Raw genomic sequence first — 27,558 nt, forward strand, 5'->3', positions numbered from 1 at the left:
GGCTCTCCTCGCGCGCGCCGCCGGCTCGCCGGCTCGCGGGAGCCGCCCCGCGGGGAGGAAGGCGGCGGCGGCCAGGCGGAGGGAGGCCGGCAGCCACGGCTTCGCCGCCCCGGCCGTGAAGGGAGGGCTGAGGAGCAAACTTGGCGCGGCGGCTGGCGGCCCCGGGCGGGAAGAGGCGCTGCGGACCCTTGGAGCGCGCGGAGTCGCCCGCCCGGCCCAGCATTGTCCCTCTTTTCCTCTGCTCTCGTTTCTCCGCCCACTGCTCGCGGTCGCACCCCCAGACCCGCAGCCTGCCGGAGCCGGAGTCGGCCCCACGGACGCCGCAGCCCCGGCTCGCGCGCCGCCCGGGCCTGATGAGCTTCTCTGCTGCTCTCGGTGTCCGCACCCGCGCGGGCTGCCTGGGCGCTGAGCTCTTCCTTGCAACTTTTCTTTGGCGGGGGATGGAAGTTGTGCCTTCTGGGCAGCAGGTTCTTTGGTCAGCCACTTTATTCTCCTTTCTGGAGAGGATGATTTCTAGGGCGAGATGGTTCTTGATTGCCGTCGGTTTTTCCTCCTATCCCAGTTTCGTTCCCCGGCACCGAAAATCACTTCTCTCTTGGACTGGCAGTTATACAGGAGCATTAACCTCTCTCAGGCCAAGATGATAGGGAAAAAAAAGGGAGCTATGTTGATGAGGGGTAACAGGTCTAGGTAGAACTGAATTTGCCTTAACCTTTGAACTGAGGAAAGTTACCTCGATTTACTGGCGGAGGTTCTTTTGGAAGGGGGGAAGAACAACCCAGTTAACAAAACCAACCATTAGGTTGCTGGGGTCTATAAGATTAGGAAAAAAAAAATACTTTTGTAAAGAAATGAAGTTGGTTTTGTAGTGTTCTGACTAGCAGGTATCAACCATACAGTTAATTTCTTCTACAGAACTCCTATGCCTTATAATTAGTAACAGCAACTTTTACTATTGATAAAACAAGTATGAGATTTTTTTTTCCATCCTGAGCATTATTGCTGTGCTATACTTGTCAATACTTGCTAAAGAAATCATTTAGAAACAGCACATCCCTTGTTAGAGACCTTATTTAGAAAAGAAATGTTTTCATACGCATTCATTTTTGACAGTTTCTTCTTGAGCAATACTTTTGTAGAGAACTTGCATGTGCAAGTTACAAGCCTATAAACAAAGTAGCAGTGGGTGTGTTATTCTGTAGTCTTTTTTTTTTTTTTTTTTTTTTTTTCTTTTTTTTTTTTTTTTTGCTACTCTATCAAAAATAGCATTCCATCCCGTCTTTTCTTCCATTCTGAGTTATTTTGTAAAAATTGCTTCTCTGGAAGAGTGAATTTTGTTGGAACGCCTGGCCCAGTGATTTTTTTTTTTTTTTTTTTTTTTTTTAATGCAGTGCTAACAACTTCCCAAAGTGTTCCTTGATGAACTCACTGTCTAGTAACTTTCTGACTGGTGTGGAGCATTATTTCACAGTCTTGGCAATAACAAGAAAGGAGAAATTATACTCGGGGAAACTGAAAGCCAATTTCAGATAATAATGTTTGAGAAGTACTTTATTCTTCCCACAGAATTTAGGAAGTGCAGACACACACAAAAAAACATGTTCTTTTGTAGTAATCTTGATAGTATCTAGCATTGTTACACCTATATTCTTCTCCTCCCTCCCCTTTGATCCTCTTCTGTGATAATGATGTCAAGCTTGCAGCCATAGTCTTCCTTTCCATCTCATAATGTAGTAAGTAGAAGATTAAAACAAGTTTCCAAATTTCTTAGTTTACTTCCAGTTTAAACAATAGAGGAGAGAATCTGAACTTTGAGAAAGAATTATCTTTGAAATACCTAGGCTATGCTTCTTGGAAAACATTTTTCCTGTGTGCTTTTTGTATTGTTTTAAACACATTGTCTTCCATATACACAGTGCCAAGATATTTCTTGAGTTTGTGAACTGTCCCTTGAGATCCTTGGGAACTAGGACTGTCCTTCATTTCTGTGCAAATTCACTGTGTCACAATAAATGTGTTGTCTTAGGACTTTGTGACAAAGAGATAATGTTCTGTAAAGGCTGCTTCAGAGAGTTAATTTTTTTTTTTTTTAATAAGCACCTTTGTGAACAAGTTATACCAAAGCACAGCAATTAGTTCAGTGTCTAGGGGAAGCATCTAGGATGCTTTTGGTTCTTTGTACAAAAAATGTGATTTAATTGTTTACAATACCTGTTCCACAGACGTCTTTTGTGATAGTGATAGCTAATTGTCACAATTATTAGAACTAGGTTTAACTTGTCAGTGATATCTGTTGAGTATCCATTTATTTAAGGAATATTATGGAAAGATAAAGTAGAAATGGATGACAGTCATTGCTCTCAAAGGTATACAGTTTAATGGGAAGATGCAAAATTATTATCCATAGGAAAAAGACAGTGTATATCTCAGCACAGTAACAGGTGCAAAGTGACCGTGACATAGGACTCGTGCCCAAATGGTAAAGGAATAGTGGTATAGAAGAAATCTAGGTGAGATGGGAAAATTTTCATTGCTTTATACAGCAGGTTTTATAGTTTTAAAGAAATTTTAAAAGATAAAATATGTTTGGGGGTTGGCTGGGTGTATGTTCTCTACTTGAACTATTTTTATCTGTAAAATATTTTTTTGGGGCAGAGCATGTGCTCTGAATTTCAACTGTTGTTACCTCGCTGGAGGGATCATCCATCTAACCCAGCTCAAATGTCACCTTGTCTGCACGCTCTTCTTCTGTTCTCCTAATCGTAAGCGATTGCTCTTTCCTCTTGCTCTTATAAAACCTTTTACAGCACAAGCCATGCTCTGACTTAGGTGTGGTTATGTTTGTATTTTCTTCATTAGATTGTAGACTTTGGTAAAAAACCATTAACAAACGTTGGAGGTCCTCCCTCTTTTTTCTTTTTTCTTTTTAATGGTTGCTTAAAATACTGGAGCATTTTTTTGTTATCCCACCAGTATTCTGAAAAAACCATAAGCTTTAAAGAAGTTCAAATTGTTTTTATTTGGAGAAAGTGTATATGTGTGTTTAGAGGTAGAACCATATTCCCCTTATCACCAATATGGTGATACATATGCTATCGTAAAACATTGATACAAAAGAAATGTAGAGTTTGGGAATTAAAAATGCCCCCCATACACTTCCATGATCACATTATAACTACTGGTAATGGTTTGGTGTTTATTCTTCCAGTTCTTCCCCCTTCTTTTGTTACCTTCTGGTAGGACTTGCCTTAAACCATCATGTTTGAAAGTTTTAATTAGTAAGTTGTGTTTATTGGGAATGGAGAAAGATAATCAGTTCTTACACACTTACTTATTACCCAGTTCTCTGGGCTCAGTTATGTTTTTTCTACTTTTTCTTGAGATACAGGGCTACCACTAGTGTGTGTTCAAAACATTTCAAAAACTGGTCAAAACCTGTGTTGCTGAACAGTTTACCTGCCTCTACCCAAAAATACTTTTTGGAGTACAGGGGCGCCTGGGTGGCTCAGTTGGTTAAGCGGCCAACTTTGGCTCAGGTCATGACAACTTTGGCCCAGGCCATTATCTGGAGGTTGGTGGGTTCGAGCCCCGCGTTGGGCTCTGTGCTGACAGCTCGGAGCCTGGAGCTTGCTTCGGATTCTGTGTCTCCCTCGCTCATGTTCTGTTTCTGTCTCTCAAAAAATGAATAAATACGTTAAATAAAATAAAATATGTTTGGAGTACATACTTCTAAACTTAATCTCTTCTCATTTCTTGATTCTTTTAATCTCTAGAGAGCGTTAAAAATTGCTTTGAGATTGCCAACAGGCACTCCTCATAGTAGCCCAAGGAGGAATGTGGGAAGACATTTCTTCATTATCAAATCACATACACAGGTTGTATTCAAACCTTATGTTGCTCCTTATAAAAAGGGAGCTCCAGGGGCACCTGGGTGGCTCAGTGGGTTAAGGGTCTGACTCTTGGTTTCGGATCAGGTCGTGATCTCATGGTTTGTGGGTTTGGGTCCCACATCCGGCTCTGTGCTGACAGAGCAGAGCCTGCTTGGGATTCTCTCCCTCTCTGTCTCTCTGCCCTCCCCCCACAATAAATAAATAACTTGAAAAAAAAGGAGCTACAATTTGGGCCGATGAATTGGGTGATAAGATTTTGTTGTCTTAGGTGATTCTTTAAGCTAGCCTATGGGGAAAATGGTTTTCCAAAGGTTCCTTAATAGAAGACCCAGCTGTAAGCAGTCAGTTGGCCTAATCAACTGAGAAATCTCCATTCATTCAGCAGATTTTTACTGAGACTTGCACCTACTCTGTGTACTTGCCTAACATTGAAGATAAAATTAAGTCTGTTTCTACCAAAATTGTGAGCTTCTCTGTGTAGGATCCTTAAATAGGCAGAGTGGTGCCTGAGGATTAAAACTAGTGTAAACAAAGGGCACACCCAGGTGAATTTATTATTCACTCTTGTTTATTTTTCTGCATAGCTTCTTCCAAAGTACGCTAGCAAACAAATCTGGTCTTCCGCAGGGTGCTGGGGGCCATGGAGACTGTTAAAATAAATAAATCTATGAGCTCTAGAATTTTTTTTATTAAAAAAAAATTTTTTTTAATGTATGTGTTTGAGAGACAGAGAGGGAGAGCACGCGAGCGAGAGAGCTGGGGAGGGGCAGAGAGAGAGAGGGAGACGAAGAATCCGAAGCAGACTCCAGGTTCTGAGCTGTCAGCATAGAGTCCCACGCAGGGCTTGAACTCCCAAACTGAGATCGTGATCTGAGCTAAAGTCGGGCCTTAACCGGCTGAGCCACCCATGAGCCCCTATCTTTTAAAGATTATTTTGAGTGGCCATTTTTGATCAGACCTAAGACACTTTGATGCTGCTGCTTTCTTGATGTTTCCAGGAGATAAAATTTTCACCAACTACATCCTGTTGTTGGGTGACAGCAATTGTAAGATACACCTCTATTTCAGAGCATCCATACTTGAGAGAGGTTGAAGTGTTTTGATCGTTTTATTTATTAAAGGGTGTCGGAGTTGATGAGAAAGGGATATTAGTTTGTTCACTCACTGTAATGCAGCCTCACTTTTTAGGTCATAAAGTATTCACACGTATGCTCTGTTGCCTGAATGAATTTTAACATAATATTTCAACTTCTCAGGATTCCTTGTTTTGTTCTGTTTTGAGTTTTGTTATATCTCTATTTCATGGTAAAATTCAGGTGTGATGTAATTTAGTTGCAATATTAAAGAATGCTAGAATATGGATAATTTAAATACAATTTTCAGTTTTGTTTCTTCATTTAAAAATTTAAGATGGATTATGCTGTCTATAATACTGGTTAAAAAAACACCACTTTATTTTTATTTTTTTTTAATGTTTTTATTTTAGAGATAGAGAGAAACAGAGCACCAGCAGGGGAGGGGCAGAGAGAGAGGGAGACACAGAATCTGAAGCAGGCTCCAGGCTCTGAGCTGTCAGCAAGAGCCTGACGTGGGGCTTGAACTCACAGACTGTGAGATCATGACCTGAGCTGAAGTCGGACGCCCAACCAACCGAGCCACCCATGCGCCCCCAAAAAACACCACTTTAGTGGTTCCGTGTTTCACGTGTCTTGGGCGCTCATGAGCACATAATGATTTATTTGCAGAAGAACCTCCAGCCATTAGTTTCCTGAGGCAGCAGCATTGAGACCACCGTATTTCATTCATTTGTTGGTGAAACTGTTCCTTTCTAAATCATGTCTGGTTGGGGATTGATTTGCTTATTGCTTTACTGTTAGCTGTATCTCTTTGCTCTCATTATACCTGCTTCTCGTACTTTCCTTGCCTTTCTAATTTGATATTTTTAGTGTGCTGTAAGAGTAGAATCTGCAGTTACACTCGTTGAATGCTGGATAAAAATGATAGAAGGTTCTGAATAAGGAGCCAGAGGAGCCGGTCCTTTAGTGCTAGGACCTTGTTCTGTTGGCTTTTACTGCTTAGATGACTTTCACTTCTTCCCTGGTTTTGGACTCTGTTTCAGGTAGATGATGTTTCTGGATAGCGGGTTGTGTAACAGGATGGGATTATTACCTAGTGGAGGTTTAGCTTCCCCTGAATAATAGACCTCTTAAAATTCTGTCTTACTAAATCAAGTGGATGGTGAGTAATTAGTTAAGTGGATGGAAAAGAGGAAAAGAATTCTTTCTTAGATGTCTTGATATTCTACTTGTTCCGCATCATGATCCCCAAGCTTGTACATCAGGATACTTGAATATATGGTATATCGTTTGTTGCAATTCAGAACCTAATGTAATTCCAAGAGCAGAAATTAGAGGCCTTCAAGAACCATGAGGCTGCATGCAAAATAGCCACCTTTGCCTGTTACCTGGATATTATATGTCACCTGGATCTTTTGGTAATCTATTTTCTTTTAGGTAAAATTGTCTTTGGAGGTGTCCTTTTTGATGTTTGTGTTAATGATAACTTAGACTCTGTCTTGTATTTAATATTCCTGGCAATATTGAAACTTTAGTATACTTTCAGCAAATATTGGTTAGAGATTTAGTCATATATTTCTTTAGGGTTGCTTCATTTTTTCCTGTTGTAGAATTCGTGGAGTTAGTGTTTTCAGAACTGGAATGTCTTTGGGAATGATCTGATACAACCCTTACATTTTGTAGATGACAGTGAGATTGTGACTTGTTTAAACTGCAAGTTTAGATAGAATAGAGTTCTTTTCAATTCTCAGTCCAGTGTTTTTCCTGTTCTTGTATGCGCTTCCCTAAGTAAAACCTTCAGGGGACAGATAGAATCTTAGACTTTTGTAGCCTCTATTAGTAGAGATCTGCCAGTTTTCCTGTCACACCCCAGCTGTATAAATAATTGTGTCTGCATTCTCAATATGTCCGTTTGCTGTAAACTACATACTACATATATTGTACATTGTAAGACCCTAACAAAAATGAGATAACGTTGAAAAACATTGTAGAACAATTTAAAATGTATTATTTTTATGTTTTCGATACATTTAAAATATTAGTAATCTTAAAAATAAGTATGATTGAAGACCATCACTTAAAAAAAACCCTTTATTTTGAAATAATTATAGACTCATGGGAAGTAGTGAAGATAGGCAGGGAGTCCTGTGTAACCTTCATTCAGCTCTCCTGGTTATAATATCTTATGTAAGGTGACGTTACTAACATTAAATCAGGAAACTGACATTGGTATGGTACTGTTAAGTAGCCATATTCAGTTTTCATGGTTTTTTAAATTTTTTTATTAAAAAAAATTTTTTTTGAATGTTTATTTATTTTTGAGAGAGAGAGACAGAGTGCGAGCAGGGGAGGGGCAGAGAGAGAGAAGGATACACAGATCTGAAACAGGCTCCAGGCTCTGAGCTGTCAGCCCAGAGCCCAACGTGGGGCTCTAACCCACAAATAGCGAGATCGTGCTCTGAGCCAAAGCCGGATGCTTAACCAACTGAGCCACCCAGGCGCCCCAGTTTTCATGTTTTTTTTTTAATGCACTCATTCAGGTGTACGTGTGTGTGTATAGTTTTGTGCAATAGATAACGTTTCATGTCTAGATTCATTTAATGACCACTACAGTCAAGAGTCAGTACTGGTCCATTACTGCCAAGAAACCCCCTCATGCATCTCAAAGTCCCCCCCCCCCCCGCCCCTTCCCTAGTTACTGGCAACAGCTAATTTGTTCTATCTCTCTATAACTGTGTCATTTGAGAATGTTATATAAATGGAATCATACTATATGTATCTTTTTGAGGTTGACTTTTGCACTCAGCACAATGCCTCAGAGAACCATCCAAGTTGTCCAGCGTATCAGTAGTTCATTTCTTTTTATTACTGAGTACTTACTATTCATTGTATGGATGTGCCATAGTCCCAGTTTGTTCACCTGTTGAAGAACATATGATTTGTTTTCTAGTTTTTGGCTATTACGAATAAAGCTGCTCTGAACATTCATGTATAGGTTTTTGTGTGAACATAGGCTTTCATTTCTCTGAGATAAATGCCCAAGAGTGCAATTGCTGGTTCATATTGTAAGTGTATGGTGAATTTTATAAGATTATTTTCCAGAGTGGCTATTCCCACCAGCAACGTATGAAAGATCTGGTTTCTCCACACACTTGTCAGAATTTGGTATTTTCTCTATTTTTAAAATGTTACTCATTCTAAAAAGTTGTGATATCTCATTGTGGTTAAAACAATTTTTTTTAAGTTTTTTTTTTCATTTTTTTGGGGGGGGGGGAGAGACAGAGAGAGGGAGAGATAATCCCAAGCAGACTCTGCCTCATCAGTGTGGAGCCTGACGTGGGGCTTGAACCCACAAACCGAGAGATTATGACCTGAGCCGAAATCAAGAATCGGGTGCTTAACCGACCGAGCCACCCAGGTGCCCCTCATTGTGGTTTTAATTGTCTTTCCCAGTGGGCAAATTGTTTCCCTAATGAACAATTTGGATTGTTTTTTATTATTGAGCTTTGAGAATAAGCTCTTTGTCAGATACGTGATTGGCAAAAATTGTTTTGTTTTGTTTTTTCATCCTCTTAACAGGGTCTCTTACAGTGAAGAAGTTAGAAGTTTCATGTAGTGCATTCAATCTTTTTTTTTCTTTTATGAATTGTGCTTTTGGTGTCACATTTGTGGACTCTGTCCAGTGGTAGGTCTCAAAGATGTTTTTCCTTTGTTTTCTTCTGAAAGCTGTATAGTTTTACAGTTTACAAGATAATCACTTTTACCTTACAGTTTTGATAAAGTACTGGTATTGTTAACACACAGTTGTCAGTTCTGCCATTTTCTTGTTGCTTGCTTGTATTTTGCTTTATTATATTTAATCCACCTTTCTTTGCAAAACTCTTATTTTTTATTTTTAAATTAAAAAAAAATTTTTTTAAGTAGGTTCCCCAACTCTGAGATCAAGACTTGAGCTGATATGGGGCTCCTGGGTGGCTCAGTCAGTTGAGCATCTGACTTTGGCTCAGGTCACGATCTCATGGTGCGTGAGTTCGAGCCCTGTGTCAGGCTTGCTGCTGTCAGTGTGCAGAGCCTGCTTTGGATCCTCTGTTTCTCCTTCTCTGTGTCCCTCCCCTGCTCACACTCTCTCTCTCAAAAGTGAATAACCATTAAAAAAAAAAAAAAAAAAAGACTTGAGCTGAAGTCAAGAGTCATCTGTGTCCCCCAGGAGCCCTTGCAAAAATCTGTTCTTATTTGTTACAGATATTTTAATTAAGTATCCAATTCTGGCAGTCTTTATTTTTTTTTAGTTAAAAAAATTTTTAATTCTAGTATAGTTAACATACAGTATTCTATTCATTTCAGGTGTACATATAGTGATTCAACAGTTGCATACATCACTCAGGGCTCATCGCTGCAAGGGCACGCTTTAATCCCCATCAGCTGTTTCCCCCATGCTGGTTCCTGCCCCCCTCAGTTCTCTATAGTTGAGAGTCTGTGTTTTGGTTTGTCTCGCTGTCTTTTTCACTTTGTTCGTTTGCAAAAATGTTTGAAAACCCATTAGTGAGTGAGATCATAATTGTAATGAGATCTGCAGATGTACTTAATTGGGCCCAAGGAAGCTGCAGGATGTGGCAGTTTGCTGAAAGTGAACAAACCAGTGAGGGCGTCACAAACAGCCCCTCCAGGGTGTGGAGCCTGCCTTCTTTCCTTGACCTACTTGGACCTCCTAGAACACTGTGTGTGCAGTCAGTGCCACAAACAAAACTCTTCTGAGTATTTGAAACAAGACGAGATTTACTGAAAGGGTATAAGATGCTTACAGAACTGTTAGAAGAGCCTAACAGCTCCTCTAGGGCGACAATCCAGAAGTGACCCCTCGGGGGAACTCAGAAGGCACCGCCGTCCCTGTCCCTGTACTGGGAGCCAGAGCTTGTGCCACCTCTGTGGCCCCTCTGGAAACTGCGGGACAGACGGAGCGCATCAGCTCAGGACTGGGAAGTCAGATCAAAAAGCTTCCGCTCTGTGGCTCCTGCCACTCTGCTTCTTGCCCCCCAGGAAGCTGGAGACTGGACGCTGGAGTGATGCTGTAGACAGAACTCCTATTTCCACGACCGTGCTTACCCCCGGACTCCTAGGAGAGGTGCCTTTCAGGGAGCCTAGAGGTACGCTGGAGGTCGAGTGAGGCAATCCGTGGTAACTGGCGTTCTTCACGTAAAGGCCACAAGGCTGCAGCAGCCTGATGTAGGAACGGGAGAACGTGCTGGTGTCGATTTCACGTACTGAGTATTCGTAAAGCTCAATTTCAAATTTAAGAGAACACATACGTTTAGTCTTACAGGATTTTCTTTTCACCCCAGCGGCATGATCATCACCCTGTCTCTGACAGGTGCGGGTACTCCACTTTGAGCTTAATACGTTTTGAACTAGTAGGTCTGGTATGCTTTTTTCCTCAAATATTTACATGTATATTAATGTTTCCCAATTTTAAAACCCTGTCTTTCCTAGGGGAACCTGGCTGGCTCAGTCAGTAGAGCATGTGACTTTTGATCTTGGGGTCATGAGTTCAAGCCCTACATTGGGTGGGGAGCGTACTTCAAACAAACCAAAGCGCATCTTTCCTTTTTATAAGTGTACAAAGTATAAAATGTTATTATTTTGGGAAACACTCATTAAATTCAGTTAACGCCATTTTCCTTATTGTCGGGACCTGAGCCTTGTAACACCCGTGTTTTCCCAGGTCTCCCTGGGGAATAATGTAAAAGAGGTGGGTTTTCCCTGAGACCCATGTTTTGGTGCCAGAGGCACTACAGCCAGCAGTCATCACTACTTTGGTATCTATTTGTCAAAAATAATTAAAGTTTGGTTCGTTTTATTGCATACTTTAGGTTTTTATTTCTGGGTGTAGCAAATTTTGGCACACAACCAAAAGTGAGACATACAGATATCCTTGTAAAGACTAGTTTTATATGGTCTGTGATGGCAGTAGATTTAAAACGCAATAAAATGGGTTGTATGAAAAATTTTGAGTGTGAGTGCGTATGCATTTTTCTAGTGGGAAGAGGTCCATAGGTTTATCAGCTTTCAAAGCAGAGTCCATGATCCTGAAAAGATTAAAAATGGCTGCTCAGGACACCTGAGTGGCTCAGTAGGTTGAGCATCCGACTTTGGCTCAGGTCATGATCTCACGGCCCCCCATCGAGTTTGCTGCTGTCAGCGCAGAGCCCGCTTTGGATCTTCTGTCCCCCTCTGTTTCTGCCCCTTCCCCACTTGCGCTTTTTCTCCCAAAAATAAATAAATCTTTTTAAAACATGGCTGCTCGGGGCACCTGGGTGGCTCAGTTGGTTAAGGGTCCGACTTGGGCTCAGGTCATGATCTCACAGTTCATGAGTTCGAGCCCCATGTCAGGCTCTGTGCTGACAGCTCAGAGCCTGGAGCCTGCTTTGGATTCTCTGTCTCCCTCTCTGTCTGCCACTGCCCTGCTCGAAGTCTGTCTGTCTCTCTCAAAAATAAATAAACATTAAAAACAATGGCTGCTCTAGAGACGAAAGTTCAATCAAGACATTTGCCAACTATGTAACATCAAGGCTTTTGCTGTCAATCAGAGACCATTTCCCTGATCTCCATCCTATGCCTGGAGCCTTTTTTTAGGACATGGAAAGAAAATTATTGTTACCCAAGTGTTTAGGGAGAGCGATGGAACAACATAAGAGTTCATTACTAAATGAGGAGAGATACCTGGAAGTCAATTATATTGCAATCATTTTTTTTCAAAAAGGAACCTTTCCTATATGTATGGTTGATGGGATCCTGAAAAATAATGGGTTATGTATGTCGAGACATATTAAAATGTTGATAATCTCTAATCCAATATATTATACCTTGGGGGATATATCTGAATACTTGAAATAGTTATAAAAATAATTTATATGTTCAAATCTGGAACCTAAAATTATACCATTTAGGAAGGAATCTACAAATGAAATAATTTTAGCCTTCTTTTTTTAAATCAAAATCTATTTTTTTCAGGAATAGAATTTAGTGATTCATCGCTTTCCTGTAACACCCAGTGTTGCCTTATTTCTTAACATACTACCATATGACCTCATCGCATACACCAAAGCCTAAGTGGAATGCAGCCTGGTGTGTAGAGATTTACAAAATCATGCACAGAGATTTCACACGATGAAAGAGGATATGGTTTTGGTTGATGGGAGAAGGAGAAGCCTTTTTCCCTTCACCCTGACACACACACACACACACACACACACACACACACACACACACACACACACACACACACACACACACACACACACGTAGAGAGAGGGTAGTGAGGGCTTTGGGACAGACCAGTGGAGGCTGTGTTATCTCTATCCTGATTCTACCGGTTCAGTTACACAAGTACTGAATATTATTATAGTAGTATCTCTTATGAGTCATGTCAAGTCTGAAAGTGGGGTGGCCTCAGATTCCTCACGTGTAAAATAGAGTTGTTGTGGGGATTAAATTAAAAGATATAAGCAAAGGACACAGCATAGTGCTCGTGGCAGGCAGAATAGGCCTCCCCATCTTAATCTCCGGAACTGAGGACGTTGTATCACACAGCTGAAGGGGATTTAGGCTTCAGGTGGAATTAAGGTTGCTAATCAGCTAATTTTGAAAGGGAGTGCTCTGGGTTATCTGGTGAGCCTAATGTAATCGCAAGGGTCTTTAAGAGAAGCAGGATGCAGAAGAGTCAGGACCAGAGAGATAGCATCATGAGAAGGAACCAAATGTCCACCGAGGCTTTGAAGATAAAAGGGGCCTGGGAGCTGAGGAATGTGGGCAGCGTCTATAAACTGGTAAAGGCAAGAAAATGGATTATCCTTAGCGTTTCCAGAAAGGAACCCAGCTCTGCCGACACTTTGGCTCTAGTCCAGTGAGACCTGTTTTGGACTTCTGACTTCCAGAACTGTAAGATAATGAATTGTAAGCCAGTAAGTTTGTGATAATTTGTCACTGCGGCAATTGATTGCACTACAGGAAACTGACGTGGTGCTTGCTTGATAAATATTAGCTAAATAAACATGGTCTTTCTCTTAAAAATCACCTATTGAAGTTAACCCTTGTCTGGTTCAATGTATCTGTGTAGCTAGCTTTCCTTTTTCAGAAGGAAAAATGTCCTTTATCCTCTTTTTACTGAGCCCCACAATCTCATCTCTTCCATATTTTCCGTCACCTCCTGTGTCTTCATTTTTTCCTGCCTCCTTGCCTGCTACCTGGAAATATGCACGGAGCTCTCTCATCTCGGAGAACCTTCTGTTTGACGCTGCTTTCCCTTAGTTACCACACTGCAGTCACCCCAAAGGACCACAATACTCTGAAATGTCTTCACATTTATCAGATAATTTCCTCTTTGATTTCAATTCTGGTTAGGTTTCTAACTATTATATGCGATATAAGTTAATATAAGAACTTGAGTGCTTACCTTTTCATAAGCATTATACTATGTTGGTTGTGATGAGGTTAGAAATGAATGAGTGTCTCTTCTCTGCAGGAGACTGTTGCGGACAATAGGTAAATTAGCCAACTGTTAACAAGCAGTAAATACCAAACATCAGATGTTAAAGTGAGTGGTAAGGATAGTAAGTAGGTATGAGAGGGCAGAGTAGGGGAGGCTGTTTTAGACCTGAACAACCTAAGAAGGCTTCATAAAAGAAATTTTTGAGTGAGGAATGTGCTCTTAAAGGAATTAGGAAAACTGGTTTCAATAAAATAATCTGTATTACTAGAAACACAAGAGTTCTTAAAATCTCATTTTGCTTTGGATTGGTGGAAAATGTTTTTTTTCCTATTGAATTTTTATGGTTGAGGAGAGCCTCTTGTAGAATTTAAAAAATGTATAAACCTAAATTACAATAAATTGACACACATTTGTCTTGATAATCTCAAGTATAACACGAGATACATACTGCTTTTTCTTTGTATTAAGTTTGTTGCTATATAAAACTCCAAATAAGATTTGAAATGTAGTATGACTTAATCTGAGTTCATTGTGTTTTATGTACTAAAAACATTGACTATGATTATATTTTTATTTTTTATTAATTTTTTTTTTTTTTTAACATTTATTTACTTTTGAGACAGAGAGAGAGCATGAACAGGGGAGGGTCAGAGGAAGAGGGAGACACAGAATCTGAAACAGGCTCCAGGCTCTGAGCTGTCAGCACAGAGCCTGACGCGGGGCTCGAACCCACAGACCACGAGATAATGACCTGAGCCAAAGCCGGACGCTTAACCAACTGAGCCACCCAGGTGCCCCTGTGATTATATTTTTAAAGGAAAGTATTACATGGGCTCACTAGAGACAATTATGTTAGACAAACCTTAGTTGTTTTTTTTTTTTTAAGTGTTTATTTTTGAGAGAGAGAGTGCACACATGTGGAAGGGGAGGAGAGAGAGGGAGACGGAGGATCCAAAGCGGGCTCTGTGCTGACAGCAGAGAGCCCGATGTGGGGCTTGAGCTCAGAACAAACCGTGAGCTCATGACCTGAGCCAAAACCAAGATTGGGACCCGTAAGTGACTGAGCCACCCAGGTGCCCCAAACCATACTTCTTTTTAGGTAGGATTATTAGTCTGTGGGTCAGGAGAATGCAGAGAATGCAGTATCAGTGAATTTCAGACAGGCATTCTGCAACCTTTCTCTGTTGACAAGTGGAGGAGTGTGGGCTGGATGACCATAAAATCAGGTGGAAATATGAGTGGTTGAGTAGCAACTCTAAAAATTAGTAATAGTGGGGGCACCTGGGTGGCTCAGTCGGTTGCGTGTCCGACTTCAGCTCAGGTCATGATCTCGCGGTTCGTAGGTTCGAACCCCGCGTCGGGCTCTGTGCTGACAGCTCGGAACCTGGAGCCTCCAGGATTCTGTGTCTCCCTCTGTCTCTGTTCCTTCCCCGCTCACACTCTCGCTCTCTCTCAAAAATAAATAAAGATAAAAAAATAAATAAAAATTAGTAATAGGGAATTCGTGACAACTGGAGAAACATTCCTATTGCTGAAGGCTGCTGTCCATGTTTTTGTAATGTGAATAAAAACATTGATACTACGCTTATCACATTTTTGGATGAAATGTATTTTTTAGGGGTAACTTTAAAAAATATTTCTGACTGAAATGGTGGGTCAAGGCTACCATGATAACTTAAAGGAGTTTGATATGAAGTTCTGTATATGAGTTGAGAAAACATCTGCATAATTATAGGAGTGAGGGAGATGTGGTTGAATACAAACAACTTAGGTATTTTAATTACTGTAATAAACTCCATCTGGATATAAAATGTAATGGGACTACGAGAAAGCCTGCATAGATTCCTAGTCGGGACTTAACAGGAAGGAGGTTCAGAAGAGGAAAGGTGTTAGTCTTACTTTATTTTGTACCGTCCAGACAACACCTGGAGTATTGTGTTGAGTTACGGATGTCACATGCGAATCAATCAGAAAACAGAAAATCACATATGTTGGTGAAGATAGGGAGAAATTGGAACCCTTGTACATTGCTGGTAGCAGAATGGCACAGCTGCTGTGGAAAACAGTTTGGTGGTTTTTCAAACAGTTAAATCTAGAATTATGACATGAACCAGATAGTCTACTCCTACATATGTACCCAAAAGAATTGAAAACAGGTACTCAAACGAATACTTGAACATGAATATTTATAGTAGTTCTGTACTTACGTAGCCATTTACATTAGTTAAAACGTAGAAACAACCCAGATGTACATCAACTAATGAGTGGATAACCAAAGTGTGGCTTATCTACACAATGGAATATTATTCAGCCATAACCGTGAACTACTGATAAACGCTACAGAGTGCATGAACCGCAAAAACCTGCTGAGTGAAAGAAGCTGGACACAGAAGATCACATGTGATTTCACTGATATGAAATATCCAGGACCGTTATGTCCATACGGATGTGAATTAGATGAGTGGTTGCCAAGGTCATGGGGAATGAGGATGGACTATCTGATGGATGTGGGATGATGAAAAGGTTTTGGAAATAGGGGTGTTGGTTGTAAAACATTGTGAATGTACTGTGTGGTATTGAGCCATATGCTTTATTTATTTATTTTTTAATGTTTATTTTTGAGACAGAGACAGAGCATGAACGGGGGAGGGTCAGAGAGAGGGAGACACAGAATCGGAAACAGGCTCCAGGCTCTGAGCTGTCAGCACAGAGCCCGACGCGGGCCTCGAACTCACAAACCGCCAGATCATGACCTGAGCCGAAGTCGGACGCTTAACCGACTGAGCCACCCAGGCACCCCTAGCCATACACTTTAAAACGCTTACTTACATTACCTGGATTTCACCTTAAAGTGTCAGTACGTATAAATCAACTGAATAGTATTGAGAATCCAGAAGTATTCTGTGATCAATAGTTTTTGTTTTTTTTTTTTTTTTTTTAGACAAATGTGCCAAGAAAATTCAATAGGGAAAGAATAGTCTTTTCAGCAAATTGTGCTGAGAAACCTGGAGATTTACATGCAAAAGAACGAATTTGAACTTCCTCCTCACATCATATACCCAGATTAACTAAAAATGCATCATAGGCCTAAATGTAATAGCAGAAATGATAAAACTCGTAGAAGAAAACATGAATAAATCTTACTGACCTTGGCTAGGCAAAGCCTTCTTAGGTAGGACACTGACCGCACAAGCAACAAAGAATAAAATAGATAAATTGGACTTTATCACAATTAAAAACTTTTGTGCCTCAAAGGACACCATCAAGAAAGTGAAAAGACAACCCACAAAATGGGAGAAAGTATTTGCAATTTCTATCTAATAAGGGACTTGTATCGAAGTTCTCTAAAGAACTCTAATAACTCAGTAATAAAAAGACTAAAAGTAAACTGGTGTATTTTATGGTATGTGAATTATATTTCAATAAAAGCTGTTAAAAAATGGGTCAAGTGGAATATGCTTAGAGATGTCTAGTCTTCAGGGATTCAAAATTAAAATCGTACTCTTTCCCACTGCTTGTCCTTTCTGTTTTTGCTCTCCCTCACTCCAGCTTCCAATCTCTGTCAGCTGTGCCTTTTACACTGACAAGGTGGAGAACATTTATGTTCTGTTCTGCAACCTTAATGAAGGCTTTGGTGCTTGGTTTTTATATTGGTCTGATGTCTTAATTATTATGCAGGTATTCATTGCAGAGTGATGAAGTAATTATGGTGACATTTCCTTCTCTCTATGCCAGTATCATGACCCAGGCCAACAGAAGGATGATGCTTCTAGTGTCAAAGACAAATGGATTCTCTTCCTGTAATCCATTAGTTGCTCGAAATCCTGTCCTTTTTTTTTTTTTTTTCCACATTTGAACCACGACTTTCTCTTTTTTTCTTTTCTTTTTAATTTTGATTTTTCTTAAGCAGTCTCTATACCCAACATAGGACTTGAACTCACGATCCTGAGATCGGGAGTCACCCACTCTACCAACTGAGCCAGCCAGGCACTCCAGAGCTATGACTTTCCTGACTAGCTTTTTGTTTATCCTGGTGTTTCACTTTGGTTCTTTTGGCAGCATTTTGCAGAATATCCGACCACAGGTGACCCAGCTGATGGTCTTGACCTTTCTTTTACTGGCGGTGGTTACCGCTGCACCAAGTATCCTTTTCTCACTTCCTAAAAGGCGGGGAGAAGGGCATAGAATGGGTGCTGCTTCTTGTGGATCTTCCCCATTTTTAAAACCTATTTTAGACAAATTTAAAAACTCATAAAATTGTGAGAAGTCATGTGGACTCTTGTCTAACTTTTACCTCGATTCACTTGTTATAAACATTTTGCTATATTTGCTTTTTCCTTTATCTTTGTCTATGGGTCTATAGTTGTTTGGGGGGAATCTTTTGAGAGAAAATTGTAGAGATCATGACTCTTTATTCTTAAATGCTTTACTGCATATCATCTAAGGAAAGGACTTCCTCATGTGATCGTGGAACAGTGATTAAATTCAGGAAATTTAACATTTGTATTCGCTCAGAAGCAGATGCTGAGGCCAGGATTAGGATTGCACAAATCTAAAAAGAAGGAAGCAGTAGTGGGCAAGTGGAGCCGTCAGATTGTGGTGGCTTGTCTGCCGGCAGAAGGAGCAGACCTGGAGGCAGGATTGTCCATTAGAACCATTCTGTGTTGGGTAGAAATGGCTTGGCCTGTACCTTGCTTTCTCAGTTATGAGCTTGAGCTGTCCAGAGAACACCGAGCACTCCTCTTGACAGCTGAAGCCAACCGTGATGAAGCTAACAGCATAACCATACTTCTCCGCCTGGTGGTGAGTTGTTTGGATGTGGGTGGTACCTCTCCATGTCCGCCATGATGCAATACTATCTATCTAATACAGTCTACATTCAAATTCACCAGTTGCCCAATAACATCCATTATCACAGATTTCCTCCCTGTCCCATCTCTTTTCATCTTGGAAAATCTTTCAAGAAGCTCCCCAGATGATTTTCCTGTATGTCTCGTAGGTCGGAAACGAACAGCTTCTCTACAGTGGGACAGGAGCAGTTGCTCAGGCCAATTACTAGCAGAGGAGACTGGGATTTCCAGGCTTAGTTTAGATCTACAGGGACTTTGTCCCATGGGTCTGGGAGAGAGGCTACCTTCTCTAGTCCTGTGATTTTACCTGATAACCTTAAAAAGAAAGAGAAAAAACAACTAGGTTTTTTTAGCAAGCAGTAAGGGAGGAAAACTGGGTAAACAATCAGCATTTTGTGGGAATTTTCTGTTGCATAATTTTCTTTTTTTTATTGAGAAAAGAAACATATGCATTCCTGTCATTACACCAGCTTCTTAGTGATTGTATCTTTTGAATGGAGTCCACTCCTTTCTTCCTTTCATGGAGTTCACTAATTTTGTTTTAATAGGATGAATTATTGTCTATTTCTGCTGCACAGCTGCCATCCTGGGACGTCTTTTTCATTTCACTCTTGGATCATTTCCACTGTGTTCTCACATCTACTTTATTGGGTTTCATCCTTGTTGCTAGAGAATACCCTCAAGTAATGCCCTTACATGTCTGAAAGTGTCTTTTTTCTGCTTTCTTACTTGATGGATCATTTGAATATAAAAATCTAGGTCACAATTATTTCACTTTAGAAATTTCTGCGACCTTGCTCTCCTGCAGTTGAGAGTTTCTGATTTTAGTCAGAGTCTTCATTTTTGTTTTTTCCTCAAATCATTTAGAATCTTTTCTTGGTTGTTGTATAATTTCACAGGATTTGTCTACATGTTTTTTCATGGAACAGAAGGTAGGTCACTTCCTCTCACTTACCGAAGCCTGGCTCCCTGTCTTATTTTGTACCTGTTCTTTATTACTAATCTTTTATTCCGCGTGACTAATCTTTTATTCCACATTGATGTGGATGGTTCATCTAATACCTTTGACACACACTGTACCTATTCGTGTCTTTCCTTGCTAACAGAGGCCCAATTTTGTCCAGATATTTAGCGCCCATGAGTTTCATGGACTTTCCTCGCCTCCATTCCGAAGGTGGCAGTTTGTGAGTATGGCTCAGCCTAAAGCCCATTATGTTCCATTCTCCTTGCTCATGATTGGTTTCGGGATAGTGACACAGAAGTCTGCTGGAGTCTAGTATCCTTCGGTATATGAAGGTACAGCCCTTCTCTTGGATGTTGTTATATGAGCTCATGATACTTGGAGCTGCTACAGCCATCTTGGGTCACAGAAGGGAAAAGTGAGTTGAGAATGACCCTCAACTCAAAATTGTCTAAAACTGAACTCCAGGTCTCCAGTTCTTCCCCTATCCCAATTTCCACTCCATCTTTCCAGTTGCTAAGGCCAAAATTTTTGGTGTCATCCCTAACTTTACTCTTTCACATCCCATGTTTTATTCATTAGAAGATCCTATGAGCTCCTCCTTCAAATTATCTTTACGTTTTACTATTTGTTCCTACTTATACCACTGCCATCCTGGTCCATGCTACTGCTGTTTCTTGTATATTCTACTGCATTAGAACAGTGCCTACCCAGGGAATTTTAGTAGGGTTCAACCAGACCTGTGGCCTGTGGCAATCCGTATTTGACATCACATTCACTTACGAGGATATGGGACAGGAAACACAGCTTGTCAGCAGAGAAGGACCAGTGTTCTTTTTGGGAGGTCCTGGTGGCAGTGCTGAAAGAACAGCCAGGGGTGGCTCAGTCGGTAGAGCACCCGACTCTTGGTCTGGGGGTTGTGAGTTCAAGTCTACAGTGGGCCTAGAGTTTACTTTTAATGTTATTTTTTTAAAGAAGAAGGAAGAATAGCCAGAACTATTCTCTGTGCCCCCTCCTTCAGGTGGAGCTTAGGTGTGAATAATGAGGCTCCCACGAAGGGGGTATGTAGCCAACCTAAGAAGCTGCATGTTCCACAAAAGCCGTTACCTTGTATGACCACCCATGAGCAAGGTTTCTAGGATCCCCACGGGGTACAGGCTCGGTTACAGGAGTCACCACACTAGGAGAAGTCCAAAGTTACAGCCACTCTCCAGGTATTTTTAGTCCCTCTCAGACCCAAGCAATTTACCAATGGGTCATTTTTACCATAAGCCATGTTGCCTAGTAACACAGCTGACATTCTGTGGTTTCTGACATTCATGGTTTCCTGGGGAACAGAGCTAGACAGTTAACTGAATCCAAGAGCAATTTCTCATGCTGAAAGACCAGGGTTTTTCTAACACTTCAGTCACAAATAGCCTGCCACCGAGAGGTGCTCCCCTTCTGTGCTTCTCCCCTGTGCTCTTCGTCAGCACAATAGCCAGGGCGCTCCTGTAGCACGTACGACCGTCCTGTTACTCTTGTGCAGATCCTACAGTGGCTCCTACCTCACTTCGGGCGCATTTGTCTGTAGGCCATGCTTGAGTCAGTCTCTTCCTACCTTTCTGATCCTTTTTCCCTACTACTCCTGCCCTCGCTCATCTGCTGTAATCTCCTTTTGTTCTCACTCTGATGTGCCAGGCATGTTTCTGCCTCAGGGCTTGGCTCTTCCTGAATACTCCTGATATTCACCTGGCTGCCTCTTGAATTCTTTGCTCAGATGTCACCTTTTCAATAAGCTGCATTCCATTGAAAAATTGCAACTCCTACCACGCCCAGTGTTTGAAGTTCCATTTTTTTTTATAGCTCTTTTCACCTTTTCATACTCCATAATTTCCTTTTTTTTTTTTAATTTTTTTTAATGTTTTTATTTATTTTTGAGACAGAGAGAGAGCATGAGCAGGGGAGGGGCAGAGAGAGAGAGGGAGACACAGAATCCGAAGCGGGCTCTAGGCTCTGAGCTGTCAGAACAGAGCCTGACGCGGGGCTCGAACTCACGGACTGTAAGATCATGACCTGAGCCGAAGTCGGAAGCCCAACCGACCGAGCCACCCAGGGGCCCCTCCTTTTTTTTTTTTTTTTTTTTAAAAGAAAGCGATAGAGTGTGAGTGGGGGAGGAGCAGAGAGAGGGAGGGAGACCCAGAATCCGAAGCAGGCTCCAGGCTGTGAGCTGTCAGCACAGAGCCTGATGCAGGGCTCGAACTCCCAAACATGAGATCATAACCTGAGCCGACATCGGATGCTCAACCGACTGAGCCATCTAGGTGCCCCATCATTTACTTATTATATGTAGTTTATCATCTGCCACTGTTAGCAAGTAAATTACAAGAGGGCAACATCTTCATTGACATAGTCCCAGCCACCTAGCACAGTGCCTGACACCTAGTTGATGCTTAGTATTTTTAAATAAGTGAGGACACCTTTACAGAGGGCTTACTGTGTGCTGAGTATTTTTTTAAAACAGAGTGAATAAAGTTTTAATATATGTGGAGGAGCACATAAATACAACATTCTTGTGAATACAAAAAAATTAGACACAGGGAATTTAAATTAAAAGCACTGAATAGTATAGGGTTGCCTGGGTGGCTCGGTTAAGTGACAGACTCCTGGTTTCAGCTAAGGTCATGATTTCGAGGTTCGTGAGCTCGAACCCCTCCTTGGGCCCCGTGCCTACAGAGAAAGATCCTGCCCGGGATTCTCTCTCTCTCTGCCCCTCCCCTGCTCATTCTCGCTCCCTCTCTCTCAAAAGACTCCCCTTCCCCCCCCCCCCCCACAAACACTAAAGAGCGTAAAGAATAACATTATGTTGTGACAAGAAGTGTAGGTTTTAAGGAAATTAGAATACAGATAATACTGTATATGCCAAATAACATAGACAGTAAACGTATCAAAATTTTTAGGAATGCAAGAAGATTTTAGTAAATATTTCTGAGGATTTAAGAAGACCTGGTATGCAAAAAAGAAGGGAAACAAGAATTTGATAGTAAACAGTTGTTCTTTTTTGATTGCTTTAGAGTCACTACTGAAATTTGGTTCTTTGAAAATTCATGGAAGATTCACAATAAATCAATCAGACTTTTAGCTACACTCCCCAAATCAATAAATATATATAAAAAAAGAGCCACCCAAGCTCTCCATCCCTTTTTTTTTTTTTTTTAATAAGCATGGAAACAGGTTAAGAAACTTACCTCGTGTGGCATAACTTCTAAGTGAATCCCCACAGGTAGTCTTTGGAGCCCGGGTTTTGACTGATCTATTACAGTTAAGCATCCTTCTGCATACACAATTTTTAACCTGCTTTTGGATTATTTGGTAAATTCTCCTTTGGATTAGAGGTTATGGACCTTTCATAACCTATATAGCCCAATTTTCCAGGGTCTTGTCAACCAGATGTGAATGTATCCTTAAAAACAAACAAAAAAATGGTGGTGGGGGTTTGTGTGCCCGGGCACCCAGTTGGTTAAGCAGCAGACTCTTGATTTCGGGTCAGGTCATAATCTCATAGTTGTGAAATTGAGCCCTGTGGGCCCCCATGCTTGGGGTGAAGCCTGCGTGATTCTCTTTCTCTCTCTCTCTAGGGGTGCCTGGGTGGCTCAGTTGGTTAAGTGTCCGTCTCTCGATTTCAGCTCAGGTGGTGATCTCACAGTCTGTGAGATGGAGCCCCTTGTGGGGCTCTGCGCTGACAGCAGGGAGTCTGCTTGGGATTCTCTCCACCCCTCCTCCTGCTTCACACGCATGCACTAAAACTCGCTCACTCTTTCAAATAAACTTAAAAAAAAAAAAAAAGATTCTCTCTCTCCCTCGACGTCTCCCCAACACTTGTGCTCGCATGCTGTCTCTCTCTCTTTCTCTCTCAGAAACAAAACCAAAAAAGTTTTGGGGTGATTTAATTGACTTCCGGTTGTTGTCTTGTATCTAATAATGAACACTTCTGATGTTCCCTAGCACTTTTTAAGAAAAAAATTAAAAAAAAAAATTTTTTTTCAACGTTTATTTATTTTTGGGACAGAGAGAGACAGAGCATGAACGGGCGAGGCGCAGAGAGAGAGGGAGACGCAGAATCGGAAACAGGCTCCAGGCTCTGAGCCATCAGCCCAGAGCCCGACACGGGGCTCGAACTCACGGACCGCGAGATCGTGACCTGGCTGAAGTCGGACGCCTAACCGACTCTGCCACCCAGGCGCCCCTTAAGAAAATTTTTTTAATCTTTATTTATTTTTGAGAGAGAGACAGAGTGTGAGCAGGGGAGGAGCAGAGAGAGAGGGAGACACAGAATCTGAAGCTGGCTCCGGGCTCTGAGCTGTCAGCACAGAGCCCAATGTGGGGCTTGAACCCACAAACCACTAGTTCATGACCTGAGCCAAAGTCAGAGGCTTAACCGACGAGCCACCGAGGCACCCCTCCCTAGCCCTTTTCTAAATACTTGGGTGGCAGTAAATTACTTTCTTTTTATGTCTGTGGAAAGGAGCTATGTACACAGGATGGAAGTCAGAGAAGGTTTCATAAATGAAGGTAGTAGAACCCTTAGTATTAAATAGTGGGTGAATGTCTTGATTTAACTTACACCTAAGAACTTGCCATTCTCAGTCTTATCTGGGTCATGCATGGCTCTCTTTGAGAATTTGACAGCTGTGGACCTCTCGCTAGAAAAATGCTTATAAACACATACTTTGCATTTTTTTATGCCACTTAGTGTATTGTAAATTGATTTCCTTCACAGGCCGTAGAAAACCAGTCTTTGCAGTGATTTCTGTCTCATTTTTGTATAACATTATTTGCGTGTTTGTGTAAAATTATTTGCTACATCCAGGAAAAAAAAAATCCAAATTTTTTGATGAAACAAACTTTATTTTCAGCAGTTAATTTTTTTTTTTTTTTTTTGAGCAAGCTTGAGTGTGAACAGGGGAGGGGTGAAGGGAGAGTGAGAGAGAATCTTAAGCAAGCTCTATACTCATCATGAAGCCTGATGCAGGGTTTGATCCCATGACCCTGGGATCATGACCTGAGCTGAAAACAAGAGTTGGACGCTCAACCGACTGAGCCATCCAGGCACCCCTTAAAAGTTAATTTTAATGGAAAGAGCAGTTTATGATAAGTTGAAATTCTGCCATTGTCTTTGATACAGCTACATGTATGTCATTTAAAAAAATTTCCAGACAATTTTACTTTTTTGTTTTAATGGCAACCAAAACTGAAAACCTGTTTTGTAAGATGTGTGGGAACGACTGGAATCAGAGCCTGATCAGATAAGGCAAGAGTTTCCCCCCGCCCCCCACTAACGTTTTTTTTTTTAATCTTTGTCTTTTATAGACATTCTTTATAAAGCCTTTTGTTTTGTTTTGAGCAGTTTCAGATTCACAGCAAAATTGACAGTATAGAGATTTCCCGTTCACCCACTGCTCCTACTCATGTACACTGTCCCCCATCATCAGGACCCCCTCCCCCCCGACACCAGAGTGGTACGGTTGTTACAGTTGTTGAACCCACATTGTCACATGATAATTACCCAGAGTCCCCAGTTTACATTAGGATTCAATTTTGGTGTCGTATATTCTATCGTTTGGATGAATGTATAATGATATGTATCCATTGTTATAATGTACAGAGTATTTTCATTGCCCTGAAACCCTTTCTGCTCTGCCTGTTCATTCCCCGTCCTTAACCCCTGGCAACCTGTCGTCTTTTCACTTCCTCCATAGTTTTGCCTTTTCCAGAGTAACCAGTAATCGAAATCATTTACTGTGTAGCCTTCCAGATTTGCTTCTGTCCCTTAGCATTGTGTATTTAAGGCTCCTATATATCCTGGCTCGATGGCTCATTTCTTTTTAGCACTAAATGATGTTCCAGTTGTCTGGATAGACCACAGTTTATCCGTTCATCTACTGAAGAACATCTTCGTGGCTTCCAAGTTTGGGCAATTATAAACATGCCTGTGTTCAACATCTGTGTGCAGGTTTTTGTGTGGGCATGTTTTCAAAGCCTGTAAATACCAGGGAGCACAACTGCAGGGTCATATGGTTAGAGTACGTTTAGTTTTCTAAGAAACCTCCAGACTGTCTTCCAAAGTGGTGGTTCCATTTTGTGTTCCCACCTGCGATGAGTAAGAAGAGTTCTTGTTCCGGGGCGCCTGGGTGGCGCAGTCGGTTGAGCGTCCGACTTCAGCCAGGTCACGATCTCGCAGTCCGTGAGTTCGAGCCCCGCGTCAGGCTCTGGGCTGATGGCTCGGAACCTGGAGCCCGTTTCCGATTCTGTGTCTCCCTCTCTCTCTGCCCCTCGCCCGTTCATGCTCTGTCTCTCTCTGTCCCAAAAATAAATAAACGTTGAAAAAAAAAATTTAAAAAAAAAAAGGAAGAGTTCTTGTTCCTTCATGTCCCTCCCAGTATTTGTGGTTGTCAGTAGTTCTGAATTTTGGCCTTTCTAATAGATGTGGGGCAGCATCTCATTTTAATTTGCATTTCCCTGATGACATACGATGTGGGCGGCTTTTCATATGCTTATTTGCAGTATGCATAGCTTCTTTGGTTGGGTGTCTGTTAAGGTCTTTGGCCCATTTTTTTAATCGAATTATTTTCCTATTTACTTGTAAGATTTCTTTGTGTATTTTGGATAACAATCTTTTATTAGGTGTTTTTGTTGTTTGTTTTTTTTCAAATATTTTTTTTTCCCAGTCTGTGGCTTGGCTTCTCATTCTCTTCACACTGTCTTTTGCATAGTAGGTTTTTCATTTTAATGAAGTCAGTTATCAAGTATTTCTTCCATGGATTGTGCCTTTGGTATTTGAAAAGTCATTGCCATACCCCAGGTCATCTTGGTTTTTGCTTTTTGTTATTTTCTAGTTTTATAGCTTTGCATTTCACATTCAGGTCCATGATCTTTTTTTTTTTTTTTTTTTTTTATATTTTTTACTGTTTTATTTATTCTTGAGAGAGAGAGACACAGCACAAGCGAGGGAGGGGCAGAGTGAGAAAGGGACACAGAATCTGAAGCAGACTCCAGGCTCCGAGCCGTCAGCACAGAGCCCTATGCAGGGCTCAAACCCACGAGCTGCAAGATCATAACCTGAGCCTAAGTCGGACACTCAACTGACTGAGCCACCCAGACGCCCCTCCATGATCTTTTTTGAGTTAATTTTTGTGAAAGGTGCAAGATCTGTGTCTGGATTCTTTTTTTTTTTTTTGCATGTGGATGTCCAGTTGTTTCAGTCCCATTTGTGTAAAAGGCCATAGTTGTACCACTGTATTGCTTTTGTTCTTTTGTCAAAGATCAGTTTGGCTGTGTTTATGTGGGTCTGTTTCTAGGTTCTCTGTTCTGTTCCATTGATCTGTTCGTCTGTTTTTCCCCCCAATATGATACTGTCTTGATTATTATAGGTTTATTTTAAGTCTTGAAGTCAGATAGTGTCAGTCTTCCAACTTTGTTCTCCCTCAATATAATGTTGGCTATTCTGAGTCTTTTGCCTCTCTGTATAAACTTTAGAGTCCGTTTGTTGATATCTACAAAGTAACATACTGGGATTTTGATTGGGATTTCATTGGATACATAGATTAAATTGGGAAGAACTGACATCTTGACAATATTGAGTCTTCCTGTCCATGAACATGGGCTGTCTCTCCATTTATTTTGTTCTGTGATTTTGTTCACGAGAATTTTGTAGTTTACCTCATATAGATCTTGTACATATTATGTTAAATTTATACCCAAGTATTTCATTTTTGGGGAGTGCTAGTGTAAATGGCATTGTTTTTAATTTCAAATTCTGCTTGTTCACTGCTGGTATATAGGAACACAATTGTCTTTTACATATTAACCTTGTATCCTTGAACCTTGTTATAATTGCTTATTAGTGACGGATGTGTGTGCGTGCGTGTGTTCTTTTGGGTTTTCACCTTAGATGATCGTGTTATCTGCAAACAAAGACAGTTTTATTTTTTTCCTTCCCAATCTGTATTTCATTTCTTTTCTTGTCTTGTCTTATTGTATAGCTAGGACTTCAGTACAATGTTGAAAAGGAATGGTGAGAGTGGACATCTTGCCTTGTTCCTGATCTTATTGGGGAAACTTCTAGTTTTTCATCACACCATTAAGTATGATGTTAGCTATAGTTTTTTTGTGGATGATCTTTATCAAGTTGAAGAAGTTGCCCTCTATTCCTATTTTATTGAGAGTTTTTATTAGGACTCGGTACTGGATTTTGTCAAATGCTTTTCCTGCAACTGTTGATGTGGTCATGTGATTTTTCTTTTTTAGCCTGTTAATG

The 27,558-nt window shown here is 41.0% G+C and overlaps 1 protein-coding gene and 1 long non-coding RNA gene across 5 annotated transcripts in view; one reads left to right on the top strand and one right to left on the bottom strand.

Moving 5' to 3' along the window:
• Window positions 1-20,563, bottom strand: part of LOC121036097 (uncharacterized) — a 32,910-nt gene extending 12,347 nt beyond the window's left edge. The window contains exons 1-3 of one of the 2 annotated variants that reach the window (XR_005793236.1): window positions 20,370-20,563; window positions 13,416-13,488; window positions 7,802-7,886 (exon numbers count right to left, since the gene is read on the bottom strand). This is a non-coding gene — a long non-coding RNA (uncharacterized LOC121036097). Of the gene's footprint in view, window positions 1-7,801; window positions 7,887-13,415; window positions 13,489-20,369 lie in introns of those variants that run through there. The other variant, XR_005793237.1, reaches the window with a different exon arrangement.
• FRYL (FRY like transcription coactivator) overlaps window positions 1-27,558 on the top strand; it is a 274,545-nt gene that overhangs the window by 1,826 nt on the left and 245,161 nt on the right. The window lies entirely within an intron of this gene.

This window comes from Herpailurus yagouaroundi, unplaced genomic scaffold (genome assembly GCF_014898765.1).
Source record: "Herpailurus yagouaroundi ecotype Mexico unplaced genomic scaffold, PumYag 28, whole genome shotgun sequence".
NCBI lineage: Eukaryota > Metazoa > Chordata > Mammalia > Carnivora > Felidae > Herpailurus > Herpailurus yagouaroundi.